At 46.5% G+C, this 18,417-nt stretch overlaps 1 protein-coding gene across 6 annotated transcripts in view; it reads right to left on the reverse strand.

Moving 5' to 3' along the window:
- zdhhc7 (zDHHC palmitoyltransferase 7) overlaps positions 1-18,417 on the reverse strand; it is an 84,792-nt gene that overhangs the window by 50,360 nt on the left and 16,015 nt on the right. The gene's annotated exons all lie outside the window — the stretch shown is intronic.

The raw sequence follows: 18,417 nt of genomic DNA on the forward strand, positions 1-18,417 counted from the left end.
AGGAAGTACACATTACGGTCAGAGGACGGGAGGGGCCCCTTAAAATCGATGCTCAAGCGCTCGAAGGGGCGGGTGGCCTTGATCAGGCTTGCTCTGTCCGGCCTAAAGAAATGCGGTTTGCATTCGGCACAGGTTTGGCAGTTCCTGGTCATGGTCCTGACCTCCTCGATGGAGTAGGGCAGGTTGCGGGCCTTAATGAAGTGGTAAAGTCTGGTGACTCCGGGGTGGCAGAGGTCGTTGTGGAGGGTCTGCAGTCTATCAATTTGCGCGTTGGCGCATGTACTCCGTGATAGAGTGATGTGCCTCAATAATTCCGAGACTCGATGTTAGCGAAACAAAACAAGGCTTTTATTAACTTAGAAGGTAACACGCAGTGGAGAGAGGTATCTTCCATCTGGAGGTCTGCAGTACTGGATATGAGGCCAGACTGAGCTTGCTTACATAGGGGCCAGGTATGGGCGGAGCCCTACACACAATACATTACAATATACAATACAATGGTGAGGAGACGGAACTGAGGTAAGGGAACTGAAACCTGAAACCAACCACAGTCACAGGCAGTGATGAATGGAATATTTCATCACATAGAGCATCTGGGGGTTCGTTCAGTTTACCAGGCCGGTACAAGATCTCATAATCATAGGTGGAGAGCTCGATTCTCCACCTCAAGATCTTGTCGTTCTTGATTTTGCCCCTCAGCTTGTTATTAAACATAAAAGCGACCGAACGCTGGTCGGTGAGGAGGGTAAATCGTTTGCCTGCCAGGTAATGCCTCCAGCATCGTACAGCCTCCACGATCGCCTGGGCCTCCTTCTCGACCGAGGAGTGTCGGATCTCAGGGCCCTGGAGGGTCCTTGAGAAGGCGGCCACCGGTCTCCCCTCCTGGTTAAGGGTTGCGGCTAGGGCGAAGTCGGATGCATCGCTCTCCACTTGGAAAGGGATAGACTCATCCACCGCGTGCATTGCGGCCTTAGCAATGTCTCCCTTAATGAGGGAGAAGGCTGCGCACGCTTCTGCCGTCAGGGGGAAGGAGGCGGACTTCATGAGGGGTCTGGCTTTGTCCGCATAATTCGGCACCCATTGGGCATAGTAGGCGAAGAGCCCCAGGGTCCTCTTCAGCGCCTTTGGACAGTGGGGGAGGGGAAGCTCCATGAGGGGGCGCATTCTTTCAGGGTCGGGGCCGATGACTCCGTTCTCTACTACGCAGCCGAGGATGGCAAGGTGCGAGGTGTTAAACACACATTTCTCCTTATTGTAGGTGAGGTTCAGCCGTTGGGCCGTACGGAGGAATCTCTCCAGATTAACATCATGGTCCTGCCGGTCGCGGCCGCAGATGGTGACGTTATCTAGATAGGGGAACGTGGCTTGCAGCCGTTCTGGTCAACCATCCGGTCCATCTCCCTTTGGAAGACCGAAACCCCGTTGGTGACGCCGAAGGGAACCCTAAGGAAGTGGGAGAGGCGGCCATTCGCCTCGAAGGCGGTATACTGGCGGTCCTCAGGGCGGATAGGAAGTTGGTGGTAGGCCGACTTAAGGTCGATGGTAGAGAATACTCGGTACTGTGCAATCTGATTGACCATATCAGATATGCGGGGAAGGGGGTATGCGTCCAGCTGGGTGTACCGGTTTATGGTTTGGCTGTAGTCGATGACTAGGCGGTTTTTATCGCCGGTCTTAACGACTACGACCTGGGCACGCCAGGGGCTGTTGCTCCTCTCGATGATGCCCTCTTTCAGGAGACGCTGCACCTCAGAGCTAATAAAAGCTCTGTCCCCGGCGCTGTACCGCCTGCTCTTGGTAGCGACGGGTTTACAGTCGCGGGTGAGGTTGGCGAACAGGGAGGGGGTCGGAACCCTGAGGGTGGATAGGCCGCAGGTGGTACGCGGTGGGCGGTTTAAAGGCTGTTGGTTGTCGACTGAGTGGGGGGAGGGGTCCACCATATGCCAAAGTGACACTTTGAAGGTGGGATTGGAAATCCAGCCCTAGTAGGACGGCAGCGCAGAGTTGGGGCAGGACGAGAAGTTTAAAATTTTTATACTCCGTGCCCCTAACCGACAGGGTCACAACACAGTATCCGCTGATGTCTGTTGAATGGGACCTCGACGCCATCGAGATCCGGTTGCGCGTTGGCTGGACAGTGAGGGAGCAGTGGCTCACCGTGCCTGGATGGATGAAACTCTCCGTGCTTCCGCTGTCGAACAGGCAGGTCGTGGCGTGGCCGTTTACTTTGATGTCCATCATGGACTTGGACAGGTGATTTGGGCGAGCTTGGTCCATTGTGACGGAGGCTAGTGTATGGCTGAGCGAGCTGCTGTAGTCTGCGGGTGAGGCTGTGGTCGGGTCTGGAGACAAGGTGGCGGTCGAGTGTGGTGAACAAAATGGCGGTGCCCACGACGTTGCATAAAATGGCGGAGAAGATGGCCGCCCCCACAACTCACATGAGGCACTGCCGGTGTCGGTGGCCTTGATCAAAGATGGCCGCCCCCACGACTCACACGAGGGGATACTGGCATCTGTGGCCTTGATGAAAGATGGCTGCCCCCACAACTCGCATGAGTCACTGCTGGCGTCTGTGGCTTTCCCCCTGCAGGCCTTCGCGAAGTGGCCTTTCTTGTGGCAGTCGGAGCAGGTCGCGTTTCTTGCAGGGCAGCGCGCCCTCGGGTGTTTCGCCTGGCCACAGAAAAAGCAGCCGGCGGCCCGATCGCGGGGCTCCGATGTCGCAGCCGGTACCGGGGGTGGCGGTCCTGATCGGGTCCGGGACGCCGACGCTGAGGTAGGTCCCAGAGGCGGCGGTGTGAGGGGTTATTGCGGTCGGGGTCGGGCCCGAGTCCCAGGGTCGCGCAGCACAGTACCTGGAGTACGCCTCGAGGTCCCGATGGGCCACTTCCAGAGAGCGAGCGAGGGCTGCAGCTGTGTTCAGGTCGAGGTCCTTTGATTCGAGCAGTCTTTGCTGTGAGTAGTCGGACCGAAGGCCTTTCACGCAGGCATCGCGGATATTCTCTTCAGTATTTTCTGCAGCCGTTACAGCTTTAAAGTCACAGTCCCTGCCGAGTGTTTGTAGCGCCCATAAAAATTCATCTACAGACTCTCCTGGCTGTTGCGGGCAGGATCTTAGGAGATGTCTGGCATACATAGAATTTACCGGGCTCCGGTACTGCTCTTTCAGCAGGTTGAGGGCGGCCTCGTATGTAGTAAGTTCCTGGATGAGTGCAAATACTTTAGGGCTCACTTGGGCGGTCAGAACTCTTAGTTTGGATCTCTGAGGCACGCCGGATTCTCCCAGGTAGGATTCGAAACAGCTCAGCCAGTGTTTGAAGTCGAGGGCTGAGTTTGCTGCCTGTGGGTTTAGATCCAGGTACGGCGGTCGGAGGGCTCGCAGCCAGGCCGGCTGCTGTGGCTGTTGTAGCTGGGCGTCTGACTGGTCGTTTGGCTGCTCCGTTAAAGACATTTCAAAATTTAGCCAATAAAATTGATATACCTATCGATTCATCCAATGAAAAGCGACGAGTTAAGACAGTAACTATAGGTTTTTATTGGCTAAATAACAGAGCCCACCCTCGTGGGTGATCGGATCCAACAAGGAGGAATACCAGCCAGTCGACCACCTTTATACCTGGGCAAGTAGGTGGAGCCATGGGCGGAGTCAGCAGTGGTCAGCCCAGGTATAACAGCGTGACAAGAGGCGACCTCGTGTAGTGATACAACAGTGTAAACAGTGATAACCATAGTGTAACGATATAACAGTGATAACCATAGTGTAACGATAGTGAACGATAAAAGTGGTTTACCACAGAAGACAAGTGGTATGTTGGCCTTCATAGCGAGAGGGTTTGAGTACAGGAACAAGGATGTCATGCTGCAGCTGTACAGGGCCTTGGTGAAACCACATCTTGAGTATTGCGTGCAGTTTTGGTCGCCTTATCTGAGGAAGGATGTTCTTGCCATGGAAGGAGTTCAGCGAAGATTCACCAGGCTGATACCTGGGATGGCAGGAATGACGTATGAGGAGAGATTGGGTCGATTGGACTTGTACTCGCTGGAGTTTAGAAGAATGAGAGATGATCTCATTGAAACTTATAAAATTCTGACAGGACTGGACAGACTAGATGCAGGAAGGATGTTCCCGATGGTCGGGGAGTCCAGAACCAGGGGACACAGTCTAAGGATAAAGGGTAGGCCATTTAGGACAGAAATGCGGAGGAATTTCTTCACCCAGAGAGTGGTGAACCTGTGGACCTCTCTACCACAGAAGGCGGTGGAGGCCAGTTCATTAAATATATTCAAGAAGGAGTTGGATATATTTCTTAAGGCTAAAGGGATCAAGGGGTATGGGGAGAAAGCAGGGACCGGGTACTGAATTTGGATGATCAGCCATGATCGCATTGAATGGCGGAGCAGGCTCGAGGGGCCGAATGGCCTACTCCTGCTCCTATCTTCTATGTTTCTAATGCTGCCAAAAACAGTAGCAAGTCTGAGATTTGGGAGGATTTTAGAATTCAGCAAAGGAGGACCAAGAAATTGATAAAGGGAAAATAGAATGAGAGTAAACTAGCGAGAGACATAAAAACAGACTGTAAAAGCTTCAATAGATATGTAAAAAGGAAAAGATTGGCAAAAGTAAATGTGGGTCCCTTACAGGCTGAGACAGGAGAAATGATAATGGGGAATAAGGAAATGGCAGAGAAAGTAAACAAATACTTTGGGTCTATCTTCACGGAAGAAGATGCAAAAAACTTCCCGGAAATAGTGAAGAACCAAGGGTCTAGTGAGAATGAGGAACTGAAAGAAAGAAATATCAGTAAAAAAAATAGCACTGGAGAAATTAATGGGACTGAAAGCCGATAAATGTCCTGGACCTGATGGCCTACATCCTAGGGTTTTGAAAGAGGTGGCTATAGAGATAGTGGATGCATTGGTTGTCATTTTCCAAAATTCCATAGATTCTAGAACAGTTCCCGCAGATTGGAAGGTAGCAAATGTAACCCCACTATTTAAGAAAGGAGGGAGAGAGAAAACGGGGAATTACAGACCAGTTAGCTTGACATTAGTAGGTAAAATGCTGGAATCTATTATTAAGGACGTGGTAACAGGGCACTTAGAAAATTTTAATAGGATTGGGCGGAATCAATATGGATTTATGAAAGGAAAATTGTGTTTGACGAATCTGTAAGAGTTTTTTGAGGTTGTAACTAGCAGAATAGATCAGGAGGAACCAGTGGGTGTGGTATATTTGGATTTTCCGAAGGCATTCGATGAAGTGCTTCATAAGAGGTTTTTAAACAAAATTAGGGCTCATGGGATTGGGGGTAATATATTAACATGGATTTGAGGATAGGTTAACGGACAGAAAACAGAGTAGGAATAAATGGGTCATTTTCAGGTTGGCAGGCTGTAACTAGTGGGGTACCGCAAGGATCAATGCTTGGGCCTCAGCTATTCACAATCTACATCAATGATTTGGATGAGGGGACCAAATGTAATATATCCAAGTTTTCTGATGATACAAAGCTGGGTGAGAATGTAAGTTGTGAGGAGAATGAAAGGAGGCTTCAAGGGGCTATAGACAGGCTAAGTGAGTGGGCAAAAACATGGCAAATGGAATATAATGTGGAGAAACGTGAAATTATCCACTTTGGTAGGAAAAATAGAAAAGCAGCGTATTTTTTAAAATGGTGAGAGATTTGGAAATGTTGGTGTTCAGAGGGACCCGAGTGTCCTTGTACACGAATCACTGAAAGTTAACATACAGGCACAGCAAGCAATTAGGAAAGCAAATGGTATGTTGGCCTTTATTACAAGAGGATTTGAGTATAAGAGTAAAGACGTCTTACTGCAATTATATAGGGCCCTGGTGAGACCACACCTGGAGTATTGTGTACAGTTTTTGGTCTCCTTACCTAAGGAAGGATATACTTCTCAGAGGGAGTGCAACGAAGGTTCACCAGACTGGATCTGGGATGGGGGGATTGTCCAATGAGGAGAGATTGAGTAGACTAGGCCTATATTCTATAGAGTTTAGAAGAATGAGAGGTGATCTCATTGAAACATACAAAATTCTTAAGGGGCTTGACAGGGTAGATGCAGGGAGGATGTTTCCCCTGGCTGGGGAGTCTAGAACCAGGGGTCACAGTCTCAGAATAAGAGGTCGGCCATTTAGGACTGAGGTGAGGAGAAATTTCTTCACTCAGAGGATTGTGAATCTTTGGAATTCTCTACCCCAGAGAGCTGTGAAGGCTCAGTCGTTGAGTATATTCAAGATAGAGATCGATAGATTTTTGAATATTAGGGGAATCAGTGATATGGGGATAGTGCAGGGAAGTGGAGATGAGGTAGAAGATCAGCCATGATCTTATTGAATGGCGGAGCAGGCTCGAAGGGCCAAATGGCCTGCTCCTGCTCCTAGTTCTTATGTTCTTAACCTAAATTCAGATTCAAATTCTTAAACTGCAATGGTGGAATTTCAACTAACGTTCTCTAGATCAGGTCTCTGGATTGCTAGTCCAGTAACATAACTACTACTCTGCCAGATTTTGGGAGTGTGTGGGGGTGGGGAAAGAGGAAAAAAAGGAAAAAAAATAAGGGGGCAGAAATGGGCGCTAAACATCTATGCAGGGGATGAATTTCAGGTAGCGCGATCCAGCAGCCAATCCTCCCTGGAAGTGTGCCGACTGCCAAATTGGAAGCCAGTGCTACCGAGTCTCCAGGGCGGCTGCCCGAAACAGACCTGGCCTCCTGAATATGCTAGTCTTACAATAGTGACTACACGTCAAATACACTTCATTGGCTGTAAAGCGTTCTGGGATGTCCTGAGGTCGTGAAAAGCACTATACAAGTGCAAGTCTTTTCTTTCTTTCTAATGCAGGTTTTAGGATCGCACTCCCAAATTTGGCAGAAACTGAGCAGAGCATCCAGGTCTGCTGTGGCCTAATGTAATCCATAAGGCCGCCGACAAAAAGGCAAGTGCTTTTTTTTTAATGTACCTTAATGTAGAGCCTGAGAAAGCAGAGGTACTCCTCCTGCCTCCACAACAGTACTGCAGGTCACTGACACCCCAGGCTCACCCCCCACCACCCTGCCTCCCACTTCCCTCTTCCCCCAAATTGGTTGATTTTGCTAAGACCCTGACTGGTGAGCAGCATCAGGACACCTGATTGGCGTCTGCTCTTTGCCGGTGTGGAAATAAAATGGAAGAAGTAGTGTCTAAGTAAGAAAACTGAAATAAAATGAAGGAGTCACCATGTGTAAGAGAAAGTGGGTAAATAATGCAGAGGTTCAGTATCAGTCGTGGAAAGTTCTGAAACAGAGGGCTCATAGGTAACCTCATCAGACACGGGTGAGGTCACTACAGACACCAGTTAACAAACAATGGGTCAATTGAAGAAAATGGATCAAGTAAGACGTAAACTAATCAAGGAGATGGGACAGATTGTAGAATAGGATAAACTGATCATCAGGGCGCAGGAAAAAAGAAACAAATGTGTAACCAAAGAGATGGGACAGATTATAGAATAGCATAAACCAGGAGAGAAAACCCCAGATAGCAGCGAGAACCTAGGAGCAACACTCGACAGCAGGGACCTGGGGACAGAAATCCTACGTAGAGATTTGGACAGAGACTGATCACCTCGGACCAAATCGGGTAATATCAATATAAGTTGTGACTCTTATATTTTGGAATTGTACTTTTAGTAACGAATGGTGTTTGTTAAGCATTTATTAAAGATAAATCTTTGTACGCGAAATCTGTTGCCTGTGTGTTTGTTCAGACCAAACTTACATTTGAACCCTAAAAGGAAAAATTGCGAACCTATTTGTTCGAACATCTAGCGAATTTGGCGCAACACTGGTTTAATGAAAATGAGGCCCGAGGTCCATTTTGGAGTGAGCCTCAGGCAGAAGTCTTCAGGCACACATCATCCCCAGGGATGCTGCACACTTCTTGACTTTCAAGAAGTGCATAGTTAAGGTTTTTAAGAACTTACAAATAGAATACCTTTTATTAATTTATAAATGGTACATAAAGGAATGAAAGAATTTTAAAACATTCAACCAATCCTACAGTTTAGAAAGCCAATTTAAAACAATCATCAGGCAGATGCTCATTGCTCACAGCAAATCAAATACAGTAATATACTGTTCAATAAAGGCAGCAGTGTTATACCATGTAATGCTCAATGTTATTATTCTGCTACTAAAATGGAGCAGTGTCCCTTTAAGGCCATAAACTCTTAATTGTTATTCAGTAATTGTAACCTCGGATCAATTGCAGTTTAATCGCTTGGCAAGGGAACTTTGCAGAATGGATAATGTTTGTAAATTTTGGGAACCAGATCAGATTAATTCTGCATTAAGTTACTGGTTTCTTTCTCTATTATAAGATTTTTTTGAACAGATGAAAACAACATCACACTTTAAAGTGTAATCTCTGAAGTGTCATGGATGCACATTAGACGCAAGACTTTCACATTATACTAGCAGATGCCAATGGCATTGTAAGTCGGATATGTTATTTTATGAGGACAGGAGCATTATACCTGGCAATACATATAGGCCCGTAATTTCCGATAGGAGACTTCCTGAGGGCTCCCGAAGTCCGGACACTTCCGCTCCTGGGCCTCTCCACAGTCGAAATGCGCAGGGCCCACGTATCCCAGGGGTGCATGCGGTTCGCAAGCGTCCTTGGGATCACGTGGGCCAGGCCAGCCAATAGGAGAAGGGAATCTCCCTTCATACTTTTGACAGATAGACCCGTCAAATATATGAATGGAGATCACTCCAAAAAGGCACTAAAACATTAAATAATTTTTTTAAAAACCATCACGTTTTTAAAATGAGTTAAAATTACATTAAATTAAATATTTTAAACAAAAATGTAATTTTTTGAAAAAAATAATTAAAGTTTTTTACGGGGCTAAAAATAAACTCAACTTTTTTTTAAAGTATTTTTTAAATTATAAACGAGTGAATTTTTTTTTTTTTTACTTTTTTCAACTCTTATGCTGGTAAAAGCAGGCCTTGCCAGGCGTAAGATTTCTAAGGGTTTTCAGCGGGCGGAGGTTCTGCAGAAAGCGGAAAACACTCTGCCCGCAGAGGCCCTTCTCCAGGGCAGGCGTCCAATCCGTCAAGAGCATTCGCGCTTCGCATGCCTGAAACCAGCATTTCCGATGTCCCTGCAGCCAATGTATTATTCAGCTACAAAAGTGAAGTTGTATCCGTTTAAGGCCACAAAGTCTAATTGTTAAGTAAACAAGAGTTCAGGTCATTGACAGCTTAATTATTTAGTTGGTGAACTCTTCAGGTTGGAATGCGCTTATCAATTTCAGGCTGGAAGTAAGCCTGCAAGTCAGATGCACCCAGCATTTTAAGATTGTTTTGCATCTGTAACAGTGTAACATTTTGAGCAGGACAGGACAACAGTTGGCCCATCTTAGAACTTGCTCTGTTTTTTTTGTTCCAGTATCCCCATTGGTAATTTGTTCCACTTTTCTATCACTGTGAGTGAGAAAAATGTTGCCTAAATTTCCTACTTCCTTTTGACAGCATAAACTTTAAAATATGTCCTCCAGTCCTTAAATCCTGTGACTGATGGAATTTTTCTGGATCTAAATTTTCCATACTGGTGAAAAAAAGAGCTCCATCAAGTCCCCTTCATCCTCCTCTTCTCTAGAGAACAAAGACCCATGATCCTATTTCCTCATACCTCCAAACTTAAGAATCAGCCTCAAAGCCCTCTTCTGGACTCACTCCAATAATCCTACATCTTTTTTATAACACGGAGACCAAAACTGAACACAATACGCCAGATAAGAACCTAAGAATTAGAATTAAGCTCCGCCATTCAGTGAGATCATGGCTGATCATCTACCTCAACTCCACCTTCCCGCCTGATCCCCATATCCCTTGCTCCCTTAATATCCAAAAATCTATCTATCTCAGCCTTGAATATACTCAACAACTCAGCATTCGCAGCCCTTTGGGGTAGAGAATTCCAAAGATGCACAACCCTCGAGTGAAGAAATTCCTCCTCATCTCAGTCTTAAATTGGCCTACCCATTATCCTGAGGCTATGCCCCCCCGTTCTAGACTCTCCAACCAGGGAAAACAACCTCTCAGCATCTACCCTGTCAATCCCCTTCAGAATCTTGTATGTTTCAATGAGATCACCTCTCATTCTTCTAAACTCCAGAGAGTATAGACCCAATCTACTCAATGGGGTCGATTTTCCTGGAGCCGTCAGGCGGGGTTTCAGGCATGGTTGGGGGGGGGGGGGGGGGAGAAATCCCGAATTTGGGGGTCCCGACACCATCCTGCCCAAAACCCCGCCCCACGCAACTTTCAGGGGCGGCGGGAACCCGCCCCACACTGGGACCCGACGAAACCAGGCGGGATGGGATTAGTGCCAATTAACTGCCTGTGAAAAGTGACAACCTTCAGCTCTGAGTGCTGCTGAGAGTTCTAACCGAGTCTGTGCAGAAGGACTCATGTTAGAACTCAGACTCAGTGTTTGACAGCTTCAAACAGCTGTGAAACACTGATATTTCATCTGTCAAGAACTCTTGACAGATGAAATTGCAGTCTGTGACATCACCTGTTGCCGGGTGGCCCTTAATTGGCCTGCTGAGCCCGCTGGGCGGGCTCAACAAAGTCAATCAAGGGAAAATCGCGCGGATTGGCCAGACGTCGAAGTAGGCGGGTCTAAAACCCGAAAGTTGTAGTCCCGCCTTCTTCCCGACAGCTTCAGGAAAATCGACCCCAATCTCTCCTCAATGGACAACCCTCTCCTCCCAGGGATCAATCGAGTGAATCTCACCAAGCTCAGATACAACTTCAACATCACTTCATTAGAGTTCTAAGTCATATCCTTAGCTGTAAATGCAAACATTTTATTTGCTTTCATCACCACCTGCAAACACAGATATTTATGTGTGTGATATCCTAGCATGAATGATCTATATAGATCAATCATCTTATGTAAAAAAAAAAATTTACCCTTGATTTTCAACATCCTAGCAGATTTAAAAGGAGACGGGTATTGTGCTGTATTGTCATGCAATTCCAAGTGCAACAAAAGGGCATACTTCAATACTCACTGGTGTGTGTTTACACTTTGAAATTTCTGATCAGAGGCAACGTAAGAGCAGACATTTTGTGTAGGGTCCCCTCTTTAGTGAGACCATGAAGCTGCTTTCAAATGATGTCATGAATTGAGTGTTGCCCACAGCTATTCCCATTGATGATGTCACTGAAAGGGAAGAGATAGTCCGGCACAAGCTGCTGTCAGGGTGTCTTTGGGCAATAGTTTGAAGGATAAGCAAGATGAGAGAGAACTATGACACACTGGTAAGCGCACAAATGTGTCTTTTTTAATAATGTACTGCATTGCTCGGCCCTCGTATCACTTGTGATGAAGTAACAGACATGCTCATTGCCTAAATTTAACAACTGTCTTGCCTTCTGATATTATTATAGATTATATAGTAATAAACAAATGCTCTCCTAGGCACCATACTGCAATCAGTGGTCATGCCCCATCTGGAGTACTGCGTTCAGTTTTGGGCACCGAATCTCAGGAATTATACATTGGCCTTGGAACAGGTACAGCGCAGAGTCACAAGAATGTTACCAGGGTTTAAAGGTTTAAATTATGAGGACTGGTTGCATAAACTTCGCTTACATTTCCTTAAGTTTAGAAAACTGAAGGGTGATCTAATCGAGTTCTTTAAAATGATAAAGGGATTCCACTGAGTAGATACAGAGAAACTATTTCCTCTGGTGGGGGAATCCAGAACAAGTGGGCACAATCGTAAAATTAGAGCTAGTCCATTTAGAAATGAAATCAAGAAGCATTTTTTCACACAAATGATAGTGGAATCTGGAACTTGCTTCCCCAAAGGGTGTGGGATACTGGGTCAAATTAAATTTTAAACACTAAGATCGATAGATTTTTGTTTGGTAAGGATATCAAGGGATATGGAGCAAAGGTGGGTAAATGAAGTTGAGGTACAGATCAGCCATGATCTAATTGATTCTAACAGTACAGGCTCGAGGGGCAGAATGGCCCACTCCTGTTCCTATGTGACCAATAAATAGTAGATCTAAGCTAACAAATTCAACAGGGCCAGCAGTCGTTTTTTCCGTTGCTTTCAGATGTCATGCCTTTCCAGGCATTAATGTCACTGTGCTTAACATCACTTTAACCTGTAGCAAGTCTGCCTCATTTGTATTCTGGTTCCTGACCTATTCTAACAGGAAAACAATCCTTTTTAATAACCATGAAACAAACAGAATAAATTGAGAATTGGATATATTTATATGATCAGAAGACCCAATATTATAATGCACTCACAACTCTATCACTTGTCATTATACAGTCAGGTGTGCCTATATTCGATAATTATTTTTTCCAACAGGGATATGCCACATATCATCTTCGACAGCACCTCCCAAACCCGCGACCTCGAACACCTAGAAGAACAAGGGTAGCAGGCACATGGGAACACCATCACCTGCAAGTTCCGCTCCAAGTTACACACCATCCTGACTTATTAGAAATATATTGCAGTTCCTTCATCGTCGCTGGGTCAAAATCCTGGAACTCCCTCCATAACAGCACTGTGGGAGTACCTTCACCACACGGACTGCAGCGGGTCAAGAAGGCGGCTCACCACCACCTTCTCAAGGCCAATTAGGGATGGCAATAAATGCTGCCCTTGCCAGTGACGCCCACATCCCATGAATGAACATTTTAAAAAAATCATCCATAAACACTTGTATTCATAAAAACAACCATAATTCAGTTCTGCGTGTGTCACTGGAAGGCTGTCTAGATAACCTCATTTGAGGAGATTTAGAAGATGATCAGTACAACTCAACTGAAAAATAGGTCTCTGACTGGTGGTGGGTATCACTGAGTCACTTGTGTTTTTTCAATAACCCCCTGAATACTGCCGAGTGCCTTGGTTAAATCGCATTTACTCATTTTCAAGTTTACTCAAAAGTGTTTTTTTTTAATGTTTAAATACAATGGGGTCAATTTTCTGGCCGCCGTCGGGCGGCTTTTCAGGCGGCCGGGGGCCGAAAATCGCTGAAAAAGTGGGTCGCGACCCCCCCCCCGCCTGACTTTTGAACCGCCGTTTCCCCGCGACCCGCTTCAGTCCCGGCCGCCGCTGGGGGGACTGGTCGTCGGCACACTAATGACCAATAATTACCTTGTTGAAGATGATTTTCCGGGGCCGTTGCGACTTTGGGGCTTTCCCCACATCAAACACACCTGCGGGGAACCCCGTTGATGAGACCTGGCGTGAAGCTTGCCGGCTTGCTTGCTGTCAGCTGCAGGTCAGGGAAAGCTGCGATTTAAAGGGACAGCACTTGTATGTTGAAGGACCTTGTTGTTGCAGGTTTGGGGCTACTTCTTCAAGGCTTAGGCACAGCTGTGGAAGGTTGGAGCCTCACACACTTCTCCAGTGCGATCTCCTGGGAAGCCCCTCTCGCCACCCTCACTCAGTGCTTCCTCAGCGGAAGCATCTACGAGAAGCATGGGACGCCTTTTTTTTCCTTCCCTTCTTGCCATTACAGGATCTCCAGCAGCAGAGGCGGCAGCAGCAGAACCAGGAACAGCAGGATGAGCACCAGGAGCACCAGGCTGCTGCTCGCTCACCTGAAGCTACACAGGCCAGAAGGGGCCAGCGCTTGGAAGTGGCTTGAGAGCACCTTGCTGCGCTTTAGGGGGCCATGGGGGCCCGTTTCTGCACTGGCAGTCCTACTCAGAAGGACTTCCATGAAGATCTGGTTTCTCTGTTCAACAGATGGTCAACGCTCCTCAAGAGATGTCATTCTCTTATGAGCACTCACCATGTTTTCCGTACCCTGGCGAGTTATCTCCTCCATGGAGGTTGCCAACCTTTCCATGGTGATGCGTTCATGCACCAATGACTCCACAAAGGCTCTGCTCATGTTAGTGATGGACTCCTCCATTCGCTCCACACTCGCAGCGACCCTGGAGACAAAACCTGCCAGAGACTCCTGCATCTGTGCATGGAGATCCATCACCTCTTCTCTTGCGGATGGACCCAGAGGCAGAGGGTCGACATGCAGCGCAGCTGAGCTGAGCTGGCAGAGTCCTGCGCCCTCCGACGAGGACTCTCCACTGCTGTCCCTGTCTCCAGAATCTGCTGAGGCTCACTTGTGAGCTGTGAAACACCAGGTGACAACACTACTCTATGTCCCGAAGGTCCCCCCCGAGGTGTGAGTGTCTGCGCTGGCGCTGGGTGCGCTTACTTCTGCTGACGCTGCGCCCTCAGAGGTTGGAGCTTCCTCTGAGGAGTCTGGCTGCACAGCCTCTTCCTCCTCCACAGTGAGGACGGGGGCTCTGGATGGTACTGTGGGGGAGTAAAGGAAGGAGTTACAGATGTAATGCCAAGGTTCTTCTGGTGACTCCCAGCGAGTTGGCATCTGCTGACACCTGCATCCATGCAGCATTGGTCTCAGTGGGAGGCCTCTTCCTCCCTGACCTAGGGAAGAGGACCTCCCTGTGGGCCCTAACCCCATCCAATAATGCCTGCAGTGAAGCCTCGTCGAATTTGAAGGCAGCTCCCCGGGGTCTGGCACTGGCCACAGCTGCTGCAGGCTCCTCTGCCATCCTGTATGGTTCGCTTGGAAGCCTTCAGAGGAAGCAATACTTGCTATGGACCTTGAAAGCACCATGAATGATGACATCATATTGTGGGGATTTCTGACTCGAATTGGACAATTAGCAAGGCTTCCCACATGCTGGGAATTAATTGGCCAATTGAGGGAAAATTGCGTGGGGCTGGCTGACACATTTTTGTGTGTGTCAGAAACCCCACATTCGGGGAAACCCGACCATTTCCCACACAAGCCGAAAATCGGGGCCAATGGCTTTGCTTGGCGGTGATTTAGCATCCTATAAAGCTATATACAAAATAGATATTGTACTGAAATGTAGTTATATGCAATTAACCTGATCAGTTTTATCTTTTTATTATCAAAAAAAAGATTTAAAAAATCACAAAGTCCTGCTGTTATTGGGTAACCATATGCATGTGTCGGTTACCATGAGAAACACCCCCAAAATACTGAGTTAACACCAGGTACAGCATTTACATTTTGGAGGTGAGGAATAAAGAGAAAGGGAAAATGAGGGGAACAGGGGGAAAGAGAGACCCTGTTGTCTACACGTATATATTGGATGTCAAGGCTGGACATGTCATTACCTGTTTATACTGTAATATTCAAGATTATGTTTCAATTCAATGAAATGTCTTTTATCCTTTGAACAAATTAAAATACCTGAACTATATGAACTGAAGTCTAGTATTGTATTATTAAACAATTGCAATGTAGAAAATACAGTAATAGAATATTCACCTTTAGATATCCCAGACAGTTTTGTTTCCTGTAATGTTCTGACAGTTTTCATTTTAATAGCACACCCCAAGTTTCTCCAACGTGATCGCACCACCAAACACATCTTCCCCTCACCTCCCCTTTCAGCATTCCGAAGGGACCACTCCCTCTGCAACACCCTGGTCCACTCCTCAATCACCCCTAACAGCCTTTCTCCTTCGCCTGGCACCTTCTCGTGCAAGTGCAGGAGATGCAACACATGCCCCTTTACCTGCTCCCTTACAGGGCCCCAAACACCCCTTCCAGGTGAAACAGCGATTTACTTGTACTTCTTACAATATAATATACCGTATTCGCTGCTCACGATGCGGTCTCCTCTACATTGGGGAGACCAAACACAGATTGGGCGACCACTTTGCGGAACATCTCCGTTCAGTCCGTAAGGGTGACTCTGAGCTTCCGGTTGCCTGTCATTTTAATTCTCCGCTTCACTCCCACACTGATCTCTCTGTCCTCGGCTTATTACATTGTTCCAATGAAGCTCAACGTAAGCTCGTGGAACAGCACCTCATCTTTCGATTAGGCACTTTACAGCCTTCCAGACTCAACATCGAGTTCAACAATTTCAGATAATAATCCCTGCCCCCATTTTTCATGCTGTATTATTTCGCCATTCCCATTTGCAACATTTTATCTTTCCTGCCTCTTACATAAGTACAGTATGTTCTTTCAATTCCTCCCTCCCCTCCTAACCACAACCACCCCCCCCCCCACCTGCTTAATATCTGTTACATCTCCAGCTTTTTCCAGTTCTGTTGAAGGGTCCCAGACCTGAAACGTTAACCCTGTTTCTCTCTCCACAGATGCTGCCTGGCCTGCTGAGTATTTCCAGCATTTTCTGTTGTTATTTCCGATTTCCAGCATCCGCAGTATTTTGCTATTGTACATAATTATTGTTTGTTTTATACTTGTGGTGCCTGAGGGCACTTGCCGTAACGGTTGTTGTTCCTGTCTGGCGACACTGGGGCAACATTGCTTATTCTAGTTTGATTGGCCCATATGTTTCTTTCCTATATTAGTGGTGCCCTAAAAGGGACATTTGTGCTGATTCTTGTTTGGTGACCCTGGGACAACCTAATGTCACCCTTATTGGCCTATCAAAACAGGTACACTATAAACATAATTAGATAAATGTACTTAATTTGTATGGGCTACTGTGGAAATGACTCTTGGGTGTGTTCCCACACATTACCAAGGGAACTTAACTTTTTGAGATAACAGAATCCGTCAAAGTCTTCAAGCCCTAATAGGTAAAAGAAAAGTTACAGCAAATTATTATAATTATTTCCACAAGCGAGGCTGGCCAGAAAAAAACCTTTAATAAAGCTGATGGCATTACTGCAAGTGAATCGTGGCAAATGTTGCAAGTGGCGAAATTATGCCAAACTTAGTACATCATAAATATGAAAATTATCTCCAGTTTCCAAACCACACATGCAGTATAACCACTGCTGTCACTAGACTGAATTAACGAGCTTACAGTAAAAAAAAAATCACTTTTAAGCTGATGTGCTTTAATGTTGTGTAACATACTTGTGTGATACTCTGAATTCATCAGCTTAAATTGCTCCCACTACTAATGCCATCAGTGAGTGACTCACTTGTAGTTTACTCTCATGTTATAGAGCTCCAAATAATCCCTCCAGACATAACTGAACTCTGAAGGGCCAAAATTTCTAATTGTACTGCTGGGTGTTATCACTGTTCAAGCATCCAAAATTATGCAATAATAGGACTGTAATTTAATAGAGCAATTCAAGTGTCAAGTCATGAGTGATTCATAAATGCCATCTACATAGAATTACATTGCAATTACAACACAGAAATCAGCCATTCAATCCAACCAGTCTGTGTTGGTAATTATCGACCACACAAGCAGAAATCCTAATCTCATGTGCTCATCCTGCTCCGATATCCCTTCAACCATCTATCCAACCAATTCTTCGATGTTGTTCTTCTGAGTTAGAAGGTTGTGGGTTCAAGACCCACTCCAGAGACTTGAGCACAAAAATCTAGTGCAGTGCTGCGGGAGTGCTGCACTGTCAGAGCAGCCGTTTTTCACGAGACGTTAAACCGAGGCCCCGTCTGCTCTCTCAGGTGGACATAAAAGATCCCATGGCGCTATTTTGAAGAAGAGCAGGGGAGTTATCCCTTGATCAACATCACTAAAACAGATTATCTGGTCATTATCACATTGCTGTTTGTGGGAGCTTGCTGTGCGTAAATTGGCTGCCGCGTTTCCTACATTACAACAGTGACTACACTTCAAAAGTACTTCATTGGTTGTAAAGCGCTTTGGGACATCCGGAGTTAAAGGCGCTATATAACTTGTATTTACATAGCGCCTTTAACACAGTAAAATGTCCCAAGGCGCTTCATAGTATTGTAAGACAAAAAATTTAACGCTGAGCCACATAAGGAGAAATTAGGGCAGGTGACCAAAACCTTGGTCAAAGAGGTAGGTTTTAAGGAGCGTCTTAAAGGAGGAAAAAGAGGTAGAGAGGCGGAGAGGTTTAGGCAGGGAATTCCAGAGCTTAGGGCCTAGGCAACAGAAGGCACAGCCACCAAGGGTTGAGCGATTATAATCAGGGATGCTCAAGAGGGCAGAATTAGAGGAGCGCAGATATCACGGGATGTTGCGGGGCTGAAGAAGGTTAGAGATAGGGAGGGGCGAGGCCATAAAGGGATTTGAAAACAAGGATGAGAATTTTGAAATTGAGGTGTTGCTTAACCGGGAGCCAATGTAGGTCAGCGAGCACAGGGGCGATGGGTGAACGGGACTTGGTGCGAGTTAGGACACGGGCAGCAGGGTTTTGGATCAACTCAACTTTACGTAGGGCAGAATGTGGGAGGCCAGCCAGGAGTGCATTGGAAGTCAAGTCTAGAGGTAACAAAGGCATGGATGAGGGTTTCAGCAGCGGATGAGCTGAGGCAAGAGCAGAGACGGGCGATGTTACGGAGGTGGAAATAGGCGGTCTTTGTTATGCTGCG

The sequence above is a fragment of the Somniosus microcephalus genome, chromosome 6 (assembly GCF_052327205.1).
Source record: "Somniosus microcephalus isolate GS21.2 chromosome 6, FLI_Smic_1.0, whole genome shotgun sequence".
NCBI lineage: Eukaryota > Metazoa > Chordata > Chondrichthyes > Squaliformes > Somniosidae > Somniosus > Somniosus microcephalus.